The following is a 13,077-nucleotide window of genomic DNA, read 5'->3' on the forward strand; positions in this document are numbered from 1 at the left end:
CACCTTGGGGCTAGAATCAGGCCACTCTACTCTCTCACAGGGGTCACACAGATTTTTTTTCCACTGACCTTCCCATTTGTCTTTGGCCCTTTGGGATTGTGAAGTCTGGCAACCACCACAGGAGTGAGAGATTCAGTGTCCCCAAGGCCTGCTCAGGTCCCCCCTTGTGTTTCATGACCCACATTGGACTGTGCTGTGCTCTTAGCATGGTGCAATAGATACTTCCTGGTGAATTTCCAGGCTGTCTTCGGCTGGATATTTGCTTCACTCCATCATTCTGTGGGTTCTGCAGCTCCATAATTTCTTTAGAGTTATTTTTACAGGTATTTGACTGGGCTTGTGGGGAGGCCCTCTAGAAAGTCCGTACTACTACTCCACCATCTTGACCCCTCAACAAACCTGGATTTCATCCTAATATTTGACCAATTGCACCATGACTCTGTGTGGGCAATCTGGAGAGATATGGAATGGGTATCAGATAGCAGAGCTCCTTCTCAGAATTCATCCAGGAGATCTTTTTGGAAAGTTTTCACATTTCACTAATTCCCTGGTCCCTGAATTCCTCCTCAAGGTCACAGTCATTTTGTACCTTCCTGGACCCTGAGCTTCCTTGGCTCCCTGGACTCAAAAACTGGCCATATACCATTCTTAATTACCTTTTCTCTTCCTCTGCTATTGCCATGGTAATTCATAAATGAAAAGGATTGTCTGGTATCTACTCCCTCTTTTACTTCTCTCTATTGTCTCTCCACATTCCAGATTATCTTAGTGATTTTTTTCTAACTGCTGAATATAAGAAATCCTACATAATATAATAGAAAGTGGTTATTGGAATTCACAACTAAAATAAATATATGCAGACTATATGATATTTAAGTTTCTGGCTATTTTGTCTAGCTAGAATTCTTCATCTCTATTTTGCCTCCTTCATGACATGGAATGATTACTCAAGAAGCTTCATACAGTGGAATGACTAATAGGACCTGTATTCAAGTCAAATCTGTGATATTCACTTGTCTACTTAACTTGAATCTCTGTTTCCTAATGAGGCAGCTAGGTAGTGCACTGAATAGCATACCAGCACAGGAGTTAGGAGGACCTGAGTTCAAATCTCACCTCAGATACTTGACACTCATTATCTGTGTGACCTTGGGCAAGTCACCTAACCCCAATTGCCTCATCCTGGGTCATCTCCAGTCATCCTGATGAATATCTGGTCACTGTATTCAGGTGGTTCTGGAGGAGAAGTGAGGCTGGTGACCTGCACAGCCCTCTCTCACTCCAAGTAAAGTCAAGTGCAAGTCATGTCATTATTTCTCTGATGGCATGGTCTTCTTCAGTAATGAAGGATGAACACACACAGTTTGCTAATGATTATAGGCAGGGGTTGAGATGGATGGTCTGTGAAGTCTTTTCAGATCTGGCTTTTTAGTCCTAAGAATGACCTCTTCCACTAAAATACCTCCAAGTAGTTCCAAAACACACAGAATAGAAGTTCTTCACCCATTTTTCAATCCTGAATTCAATAACAGACAATCAGAAAGTGTCAGAATGGTATTAAGTGTTCAAGTAGCTTGCCCAATGCCAGGGTAAGCTTTGCATGCTCCTCTCATATTATCACCCTAGTATTATGGAAATCCTTTGGTAAAGAGATAATCTCCTTCTCTTCCCCCCATTAATCTACTCAAGTGAGCAAGGGCCCAGGAAAAAGCTATGAAAGGTAAATTCTTCCCCCAGTACCACCATAGTATGATGCTTGGGCACTATGTAAACATTCTAAATTGGCTCTTGTGCTACTTTTCCTAAACCTTCATAAAGGCCAGGTGGCATGATCTTACACAGTGAGGCAGTGTCCTATCTGATTTATCTACCATGTAGCACTCTATTCAAGCCAAAGAGGCTCTTGAGAGCTTCAGATTCATGGATGAGACATCTTTCCAAAAGACTGAAATATCCCCTCTGTCAATCCTTAGTTATTTATTAAATATCTACGTTGTATTAAGGTCTGGGGATACAAAAGAAGGTAAGAGACAGTTCCTTCTCTCAAATCTAAGAATGGAGACAACGTATAAATAATCATGTACATACAAACTATAACCATAATAAATGGAAAATAATCAACATAGGGAAGGCACTAGAATTAAGGGGGATAAAGAAAGGCTTCCTGTAGAAGGCAAGATTTTGAACTGACACTTGAAGGAAGCCAGGAAATCCAGGAGGTAGAGATGAGGAGAGTGAGTATCCCAGGCATGCAAACAGCCAGAGAAAATGACTGGAATCAGGAGATATAATGTCTTTTTTGAGAAACATTAAAGAGGCCAGTGTCACTGAATTGTAGGATGCGTGTGTGTGTTTGTACGTATGTGTGTGTGTGTGTGTGTGTGTGTGTGTGTGTGTGTGTGTGAGAGACTTCCCAAAAGAATCAATCTGAGACGGGAATATTCTCAGAATTTCTGGCCAGAACAGAAACAATGCTATTTACAATCACTCTGAGCCATCTGTGTGTTTGTCCTTTGTTGTGAAAGAAGACCATGCCGTTAGAGAAATAATGACATGACTTACACTTGATTTTGTTTTGAGTAAGGGAGGGCTGTGCAGGTAATCAATCTCACTTCTCCTCCAGAGTCACCTGAATTCAGTGACCAGATATTCATCAGGATGACTGGAGACGACCCAGGATGAGGCAATTGGGGTTAGGTGACTTGCTCAAGGCCACACAGCCAGTGAGTGTCAAGTGTCTGAGGTGAGATTTGAACTCAGGTCCTCCTGACTCCTGCACTGGTGCTCTATCCACTGCACCACCTAACTGCCCCTAAAATCCAAACAAAGAACAAGTGAGTCTTGGGCTGGGACCTGTTCAGGTCAATTAGTGAGAACCAGAGTGATCTGCATTTAAAGGAACAGTCAGATGCTCTATGTGAATCCCAATGGGCTTTGTCAAAGCCTTATTTCCCGGAACTGAATTTCAAGAAATCATGATTGAAAATTATTGAAGACAAAAGAGTTAATTGTCCAGCTTTTAAAATGATAGAATAAATAGGGAAGAAGAAAAAATTGTTTAGCACCAATCCCCAAGGTATCTTGTGAAGTATAAGCCATCACATGTAACCTCGTAAACCTTGTAGATCATAAGAACTCCAGAGACTATCTTCTGTAATTGTCTGAAGTCTTAGAAGCAGCAAGAAAGTGACTCCACAATGGTTAGTGAAGACATGGAGAGTGAATGAAGAGCCAAAGGAATTAAATCAAGAGTAGGAACTGGGAAAGGTGTTAGGTTGTTTTTTGTCCTTTGTTCCTGAAGAGGATCATGACATCAGAAAGGTGAAGCCATGACTTGCAAATGAATTGGATTTAAAGGCTATGCAAAGTCACCAACTTTACACTCTTTTCTGGAGCCTTCTGGTTCCAGTGTCAACATATAGATCAGGATGACTGGAGATGGACCTGAATGCAGTAGGAGACTGCTGAGGGCTAGAATGGAGTGCAGTGGCAAGTTCAGGATAGAACTTTGGGAAAACCTGTTCTTTGAGACTATGCTCATTATCATCCAGAATGGCCCCCCAGGCCCCCCTGGATGTTGCTGTCTCCATGAGATAAACAAGAGAACTACAGAATACAAGGAATAATGAAATAGATGATGCCCTTTAGGCTAACATTCTTTAAGACATTAAGATTGGTCAAATTACTAGGACAGGAGGTGAGCAGATTGTCAGGTAAACTTGTATTTTCTGTCTTTAAATACCCTGACCCTCTGATCAATAAATGGAGTTACTGTATCTTCCCCCACCTGCCAGTGTCTTTGCTCTTCACCCTTTCACTGAGCCACGTGAGAATGCTGTCCATCTGCCACAGGAGACCTTGGCTTGTTGAAGCTAAGGTCTTTCTTAAATCTCAGTTTGACTGAGGCAAAGAACTGCCTCATTTACCTAGTTAAAAAAATCAGTCTAGGAGTGGAAGACCCTCAGGGTTTCTGGCCAAAACATTAACAACTGTTATTTACAGTCACTCTGAGCCATCAGGGCCCAAAAATGGCCAAATGAAGTGTGGGGTGGGATCTATTATTGGCCAAACCAGGAGCACCAGAGTGATTTGGGTTTCAAGATCCATTCTTAAGAAAGAAATCAATGTAGAAAACAATAGCACCAACCTCACAGGGTTGTTATAAATATCAAATGAGGTCATATGTGTAAGATACTTAGCACAATGCTTGACACATAGTAGTTACTTAATAAATGACTTTTCCTTCTCCCCACCACAGATATTTTAAACTTAACAAACTCAAAATTGATCTCATTATCTTTCCATCTAAAACCTCCCCTCTTCCTACCAACCTATTACTATAGAGAGTACCAGCATCCTCCATGTCCTAGTCTAGAAACCTCAGTTTTCTCTCTTGTCCACCCCCAAGAGCAAAAGTCTTGCCAAAGCCTGCTAAATATACCTTAAAGATTCTCTCCTGTGACAATGTCACACCGCTGATGCAGGTCCTCATTATTTATAGCCTACACTATTGCAATACCTTGTTATTTGGTTTCGCAGACTCAAGTGTCTGCCATCTCCAGTTCATCCTCCACTCAGCTGACAGTGTAATCTGCCTATAATGCAGTCTGACAACCTCCGCCTCGATCCTTGAAAAACTCAATAAACTTCAGTAGCTCCTTATCACTTTCAAGATTAAATATAAAATCCTTTGTTTGGTGTTCAAATATCTTAATAATCTAGATTCATCTTTTTCCAGTCTTCTTACCCTTCAAAGCTTCTGTCTGTCCCCCTTCCTCCACTTCTCTTGGAGCTTTTTTGTCTAGTGTCACTGGATATCTTGGTTGTGTTCATCCTTAATTGCTGAAGAAGACCATGCCATCAGAGAAATGATGAAATGACTTGCACTTGACTTTGTTTTGAGTTGAGGAGAGGTTGTGCAAGGTTACCAGCCTCACTTCTCCTCCAGAGCCATCTGAATCAGATATTAATCAGGATAACTGGAGATGACCCAGGATGCACCGGGAGACCTTGGCCCCTTTATGGTAAGGTCTATTCAGGTACTCACTTAGGGTGAGGTAATGCCCATTCATTGAAAAGGCCTGTTTAAGAAGTAAGCAGGGGATGGCCCCTTCCAATGTATGAGTTTCAGAGAGCAGTGGTGGGAAGGAAAGGGAAGGGAAGGGAAGGGAAGGGAAGGGAAGGGAAGGGAAGGGAAGGGAAGGGAAGGGAAGGGAAGGGAAGGGAAGGAAGGAAAGGGAAGGGAAGGGAAGGGAAGGGAAGGGAAGGGAAGGGAAGGGAAGGGAAGGGAAGGGAAGGGAAGGGAAGGGAAGGGAAGGGAAGGGGCATCTTCTGGCCATCCAAATTTACCTTCTTTTGGAGAGGAGAAGAAAGGGGAGGGGAAGAGAACAGGAATTCGAGGAATGTTAAAAAAAAAAAACAGAAAAAACTTAGAGAATAGTATAAGAGAAATTAAATTTAAAATCTTGTGATCTTAAATAATTCCACAACTCAGAATTTACAAAGAAAACACATTTGCTGAGCCTGAGGAAATTTCAACTAGCCAAAAGCTAAGTCTGAAGTTTGGGGGTATCAATCTGTGAAATTGATTTTAATTTTAGTATATAATAAAGGCATACTTAAAAATTGTACTTAAAGTTGGGTTGAGCTTTTAACAGGAAGGAATTCTTTTTATTAGAATAAGGAAATTTCAGACCATCTTCAGAAAAGAATAAAAGTGGGTAGAACTGGAATTCATTTACCCTTTTGTTGTTTGCTGCTTTTAAACAACCATCCTGAGGGTGCCAAACAAGTCCTGAATGGACTTGTTTGAAAATCAATCCCATTTGAAAATGAATCCCAAAATGCTCTCAAAAAAAAAAAAAAAAGGAGAAGTTTTCAAATCAGAAAGCAACTGAAGGTAAGTAAAATTTCATTATATTACTGCAGTTTATATAGATTGTTTAGGTAAACTAGAAACATAGTAAAACTTGTGATGAAATCAATTGTTTAGGGAAAATGTGCTCAAATTGCATAAGGATATAGTAAGAGAAAGAATTAATGAAAATAGAATTAAACAAGAATATGAATAAGAAACAGATATAAAATAAAGTGAATGCACACATAATAGACGGTGCTCAGATCAGAAAAGATCAAATTAAAATGAGCATATGGTTTATAAAGCTATAAAATGCAAAAATTTTGAGATAGAGAAAAGAATTTGCAAATTATGTAAAAAAACAAAATGAATGGACTTAATTTTGAGTGATTTGAAAGGAAATAAAGAAGAATTTACATCCTAAACCTTTCAGAAAGTTACAATCTCTATCAGATAGTTTTCCAATAATGCAATTCCTATTACGTTGTTGTGCCACAGTAGAATTTTGGTTGATTTCCTTGGGCAATGTGGATGAATAGCTCTCCAGCACAGAAGAGTGCTGGGGAAGGAAGCTCAATTCCATGTGGACAGTCTCGGGCGGGTAAAGGTGGGAACTTCTAAATCTTAGAGTTCTCATGAGGCCCCCCATAATACAGCAGGGAATCAAGGAGTGAAACCGAGCAATCTCGTGTATTTCCGCCTCTTCCCATGAGAAACGTGATGGGAGGAGCATCCCCCTCGAGACTGTCCCGGGTCTGGGCACACCTATTGTTATCTAACAGGCATGGTATTCAGATGCAAACTACGGGGCCGGAGAGCTTAATTGGGATCAGGAAAGCCTGAAAGCGCTCTTAGCGCGGGAGGGGCATGGACAGGACAGAAGGCTCCGTTTTTCCTCTCTCCGCTCTCCCCTCCCCCTCTCTCCCCACTTACACTTCTGCTTCCAATCTCTTATTATAAGATCTTTGCCTCCTTGGGAGATTCCTCGCTCCCTCCTAAGGAAGAATTCCCCTGCACTTGTAACCAGAACCCTGAATAAAAGCTTAACCCTTGTTCGACTCTGGGAGGTCTCTTCTCTCATACGACTATCCGGTTTGGCCAGCCGAAGACCTGCGAGAGGTAAGGTAAGAAGACTCGGGTAGCCCTCAGGCCTCTAGGCCTGGCAGAAGAGGTTAACTTTGTGGAGATAAATGGTACTCTAAAGTCATCCTCCTTACTAAAATCTGGGACACCCTAAAATAAGGAACTTCTTGTGGTAAGTGAGTTGTTTTGGGGGTCTATTTGCCTATCACAAAAACAATGTGATTGCAACTAATTCTAATTGCCCAAAGATCCTTAAAGAAATTGGTATGAACTGTGCATTTGTAACCATTAAAGAATCAAAATTACTAGAGGACTTAACCAAGTAGAAGAAAGTAAGAATAGTATTGCATAAGGAAATAAGAATGAGTCAATGGCAAAAGGTAAAGAAAGTTGGAGTCTGCACTAACATAGCTTAATTTCAGGGTTTGAAAGTAAAGAGTTTTGGAATTTTGAAAAGGAAATTTCAGGGAGGGTCTTAATACTACTGAAATAGAAAAGATTTAGGAAGTTTTTAAAGCATTGCCCCCTTTGACAGTTGCTACATGTGTTCCTTCTTCAATCAATATAAGACTGCAAAATAAATTTCATTGAGTGCTTGTGAATTAACTCATTGATAGACAAAGAATTATTTCTTTCCCCTGCTTTAAATAGTCATGCAAAAGGATTAGTCATTTAGAAAATTTAAAGGAATTGGTGTGGTTATTTGGGTAACTAAAAGAAACAAAATAGCAGTAATGGGAAGTTGGGAATGTCACCATGAATTGTTTTGAATATGAAAGTAATGGAACCTTGTGCAAAATGAAGTTTAGTTATTGCCACTAGTCATTATCAATCAAAACTGATTGGGTTAAAAATATTGTAATGGTAATAAATTAGATAATCTAATCTGTCCTTGTATGTACAAAGGGAAAAATAAATATTTATACCTGTTTCCCAGAGCTGTTGGGTAAAACACATAGTTGTGAAGTGCTTAACATAGTGTCTGGCTTGAGTAAGGGATGAGCACTGTAGTGTTTAGATCTTGCAGAAATACAAGTAAACAAAATGTTATCTCATTTATAGGTACTTTTTCTAACTACATGGAATGTTAACAAAAAGTAGGAAATTAGAGAATATACATTTTCAAATATTACTAAAAACAAGCTTATGCAATTTTGAAGACATAGAAATAAACCTGGCACATGGTAGGCACTACATAAACTATTATGATTAACATGAAAATGTCAGGGGTGATAAGATAAATGACTTTCTAGAAATTGATAAAGTTGAAAGGAATTTGACAAATCATTATCACCTGACTGGTGATGTTTTAAGTACAAGAAGGCTAAGAGGAGCAGCTAAAGCAAATTTCTTCCTTTTCATCTGAATACAGTTATATTATAAATATATCTATTATATGATTATTAGAATATGTATTTTTAAAACTAGGAAGTTAAAATAATAATAAATGATAATGTTCAGAGAAAAACATGGTAAATCCTCTTAGGCGGTTGTTGTCTCTGAGGTTCCTTAGCATGAGCCCTACAAACAAGGTATTGTGAAAGTTGGCAGCACTGCCATTTGAGGAACTAGGACCTCTCCCATCCAAAGTGGAGAAATGAAAGTTTTGAATTATAAGTGTCATTTGGTATTATAGGGAAATTCATGGACTTGTATCTGTTTTTGCTATTATTTTGAACCAACTATTCACTGTGCATGAACTTATGGTGAGGAGGTCGAAAGAGCAGTACAATGCTAAATAAGTCTCTTGTGTTTGGGTAACTGGGGTAGGAAAGCCATCCCTCCCCAGGAATACTTTTTTTTAGTTCATAAAGGGGTCATTGTATCACAGAAGGGATAATAGATTTAAATAAGGAAGAGTGGGTTACTCCAGACATCACCCCAGTGGCAACTTGCATGATAGTCACTTATCCAACTTGTGAAGCTTGCCTTTCAAGTCACATCCAGTGGTGGTCATCTGATTGCTTGTACCCCTCTTCAAGCACTTACAGAAAAAGATTATTGTCATGCCCAAGTCAGTCCCTGCCCAAGGCTGAATTAACCGGTAACTCACTGACAGGTTTGAGGCCTATCAGTTACTCTCTACATGCTTAGCCTGCTTGCTGAGACAGTTTTACTGAGGTGTGACTGTTTGTGCATGCTATAGCTTTTTGGAGTCACAGGGGAGAGTTAGGTGAAAGGTGGTTACCAAAGGTGGGTGAGCAGCTCTGAAAAAGGCTTGGTAGAACTCCTTTTTGTCTACTATTCCAAATCATTGATTTAATATTGAAATTAGATGATCATTAAATGTTTGGAAGAATTCACTTGTAAATCTATCTGGTTCTGATGCTTTTTTCTTAGAAAACTCATTTATGGTCTGTTCAACTTCTTTTGCTAAAATAGGATATTTAAGTATTCTATTTCCTCTTCTGTTAAACAGGGCAGTGTGTATTTGTCTAAGTATTTTCTCATTTTACTCAAATTGTTAAATTTATTGGCATAGAATTAGGCAAAATAGCTCCTAATAATTACTTTAATTTTATCTTAATTAGTTGTGAAGTCACTCTGTTTATTTTTTATACCAGTGATATGGTTTTCTTATCTTTTTATGAAAAATCATGTTCATCAATGCTTTCTCTATTTATTGTTTTTCTTTCATAAAACAGCTCCTAGTGTTATTCCTTAAATCAATGGTTTTCTTACATTCAATTTATTAATCTGACATTTAATTTTCAGAATTTAGAGTTTGCTGTTTAATTGAGGATTTTTAATTTTTTTCTTAGTTTTTAACTACATATCACATGGGTTTATCTTCTCTTTCTCTATTGTGTTGACATAAACATTAAAGGATAAAATTTTTCCTCTGATAACTAATTTTGTGGCATCCATTATATTTTGTTATGTTGTCTCATTATTGACATTCTTTTTAATAAAATTATTTATTTTTTATTTGTTTTGACCACTCATTCTATAAGATTAGGTTATTTAGTTTGTAATTTATCTTTAATCTGTATGTCCATGATCATTTATTAAATGCAAGTTCATTGTGTTATGACTGGAAAAGGTACATTTGATTTTTCTGTTTTTCTGCATTTGACTTTAAGATTTTTATGCCATAATATATCGTCATTTTTTGTAAAGGTGATATACTCCTGAGAAAAAGATATATTTCTTTCTATTCCCATTCACTTTGATCCAGATGTCTATCATATCCAGTTTATTTGTGATTCTATTCATCACCTTGACTTCTTATTTATTTTTGGCTAGATTTATCCATCTCTGATAGAAGTCCCCCACTATTATAGTTTTGATATCTATTTCCACCTGTAATTCCTTTAACTTATTCTTTATAAACTTGGATGCTATAGCATTTGGTTCATATATGTGTAGTTCTGATCTTACTTCATGATCCTATGGTATCTTTTAACATAATATATTTTTCCTACTTATCTCTTTTAATTAATCTGCTTTAGCTTTAACTTTATCTGAGACCATGATTGCTACCTCTGCTTTTTTTTTAGCATCAGCCCCTTTTTGTTTTGATTCTATGTGTGTCTCTCATATTTAAATAGCTTCTTGTAAACAACTTATTGTCAGTTCCTGGGTTTTTTATCTGTTCTCATTTTATTAATGACCTACTTCTTGGTTGTTAACTTTTTGTTAGGTTTAGGCTCTGCTCCCTGGTTGTAGTGGATAATGTCTCAGTTTCAGGCTTTTTGCATTACTGTTTTCAAAGCTCTATCTAGAAGTCTTTGAATTTTTGATTCTTCCAAGGTACTATGATCCAAGGTCAGATGTGGTTACTGCCTTTCTGACTTATACCTTGTTTTATGAGTGACCTAAGTTATTCTTCTCCACCTATGAGTTGTAACCAGAATTCCTCCTCCGACCTCCCCCCTGCTTTCATCACAAATGCTCTCACTTTCTGAGATTTTAGAAATGTTCCACCAACCTCTGTTCTCACAGGGATTTGAGCTTTAGTTCACCCCTCTTTCTTAGAATTTGAACCAGAGACCCATCTGTCCTGTGAATCACGGCAATTAAAGTTGTGGTCCTCTATTCATGAGCAGAAGCCTGACCCTCTGCTGCCTTACTTACTAGTGTGAGCTAGGTCCTCCTTGCCCATAGCCACAATCTGGGACCCCATCTGGTCAAAGAACATGGGCCCCCTGTGCAGTGACAGAAGAGGGTTTTCCCCCATCTTCCCCTGATTACACAGCCCATCCCAGTTTGTAAGGTAAAAGTTCCCAAAGTGTTATTTCAAATTATTTGGAGGGGAATTTGAGAGAACCAGGTAATTTACTGCCTTATTTGACCATCTTTCTCTGGAGTCCAGAGGTTTTAAATGACTCATTTAGGCACTAGAGATACAAAGCAAACGGAACAAAGATGGAAAAGGCTGTTATCTCAAGGAGCTCACATTGTAAGCCAAATAAATCTCTCCTCCAGGTTAAGTATCCTCAATAAGTTAATTCTCCAAAGGGGTATGAATTTGAGGTCCTTCACTATCTTCTGTAGAGAGTCCAGCTTGTCCATATCCTGGTAAAATATGGTGAACACATTTCAGATGAGGTCTGCCCAGCAGGAAAATTGTCTCTCTTTCTGGACACACTGCACTCACTGCAGCATTATATTACAATAACTTTTTAAGCTGACACTTTCCACTTTTGACTCTTATTATGGTTCCAGGCAGCTAAGACCTCTATATTTTTTGTAGATGGACTGCTGTACATTTCTTAAGTAAAAAAATTATATATCTAATTGCTTACATCAAAAAAATAAAGAAAGATTAGATCAATGAATTTGGCACACAACTAAAGATACTAAAGAAAGAACAAATTAAAAATCCTCAATTCAGCACCAAATTCAAAATCCTGAAAATCAAGAGATCAGTAAAATTGAAGTAGATGGATTTTTTTTTCAAATTAAACTGTTTTAATGCTCCCAAAATTTTTTGACAGATTTGTGCTCAAGTTGTTTCTATTTAAAAATTATTTATTTTAAAAACTAATGACAAAACTGTCGGGAAAAAATGGTTCACAAAAACATTCCTTTCCTCCTTAAGCTTTTATGATGCATTGTAATCATTAACCTGTCTTTTACTATTGAACTTAAATGGCTAATTAAGACAAACAGTACTGAGACCATTCTTTCCTCACTGATTGACTAGGCTGGCAGATGTTGTACAGAATATTCTTCTAATCTTTTGAGCCTTTCTGGGCAAATTTTGTGACCTTGCTAGCTCCAGAAGCCTTCTTGTCAACTACCTTGATGACACAAACTGCAACAGTCTGCCTCATATCATGAGTAGCAAAACAACCCAGAGCAGGATAATCAGAGAAGCTTTACATATACATGGACATGCTTGGAACCATGGAAACCATGTCATCAGATTTCAGGGATTTAGGGCCAGCTTCCAGCTTCTTACCACAATGACTATCAATTTTCTTCAGTTCAGCAAACTTGTAGGCAATTTGAGAAGTGTGACAATCCAGAACAGATACATAGCCAGCACTGATTTGGCTTGAATGGTTCGGGATAATAACCTGTGCAGTGAAACCAGCTGCTTTCATAGGTGGGTCATTCTTGTTATCACCAGTCACATTGTCATGGCAGACATCTTTGACAGACATGTTCTTGACATTGAAACTAACATTATTCCCTTGTGCAGCCTCACTCAAAGATTCATGGTACATTTTGTTGGTAGTCATGTAGCCCAGTCCTTTCCTAAAAAGGATTCCCCAACCTGAAATACAAGACAAGTGGTCAGAGCTTAGGGAGATTAGTTCCCTTTATGCATAATTGAAGGGAGGATCATTTCTGCCTCCTTTGGTTGGTGAACTTCTCAGATGGTATAAGCCAACAGCTTGACACCTCAGGAATCTAGTCCATTTCTTTAAGGTGAGGTTCCTCAGATGAGTGCCATTCCTCATTGGGGACACCTGCAGAAGAGATGGGGTCAGGCATAATACGAGAAATGCATCCTATAGGATCCCATTTGGGACAAGGGGAGACTCCTTGTCTAGAAATGACTGAAGAAAGAACTATTAAGGTGCACAAATTTTAGTTTGAGAATTCAAAGTATTTAGGGGATTTCTTTGATCAAAGCATAAAATTTTGATTACTTTGAAAATTACAGAATTTTATTGAATAACCTC

At 38.4% G+C, this 13,077-nt stretch overlaps 1 pseudogene; it reads right to left on the reverse strand.

Moving 5' to 3' along the window:
• Positions 1 to 12,117: 12,117 nt before the first annotated feature.
• Positions 12,118 to 12,630, reverse strand: LOC140502271 (elongation factor 1-alpha 1 pseudogene; annotated as a pseudogene).
• Between the last annotated feature and the right edge of the window lie 447 nt (positions 12,631 to 13,077).

Source organism: Notamacropus eugenii, chromosome 4 (assembly GCF_028372415.1).
Source record: "Notamacropus eugenii isolate mMacEug1 chromosome 4, mMacEug1.pri_v2, whole genome shotgun sequence".
Lineage (NCBI taxonomy): Eukaryota > Metazoa > Chordata > Mammalia > Diprotodontia > Macropodidae > Notamacropus > Notamacropus eugenii.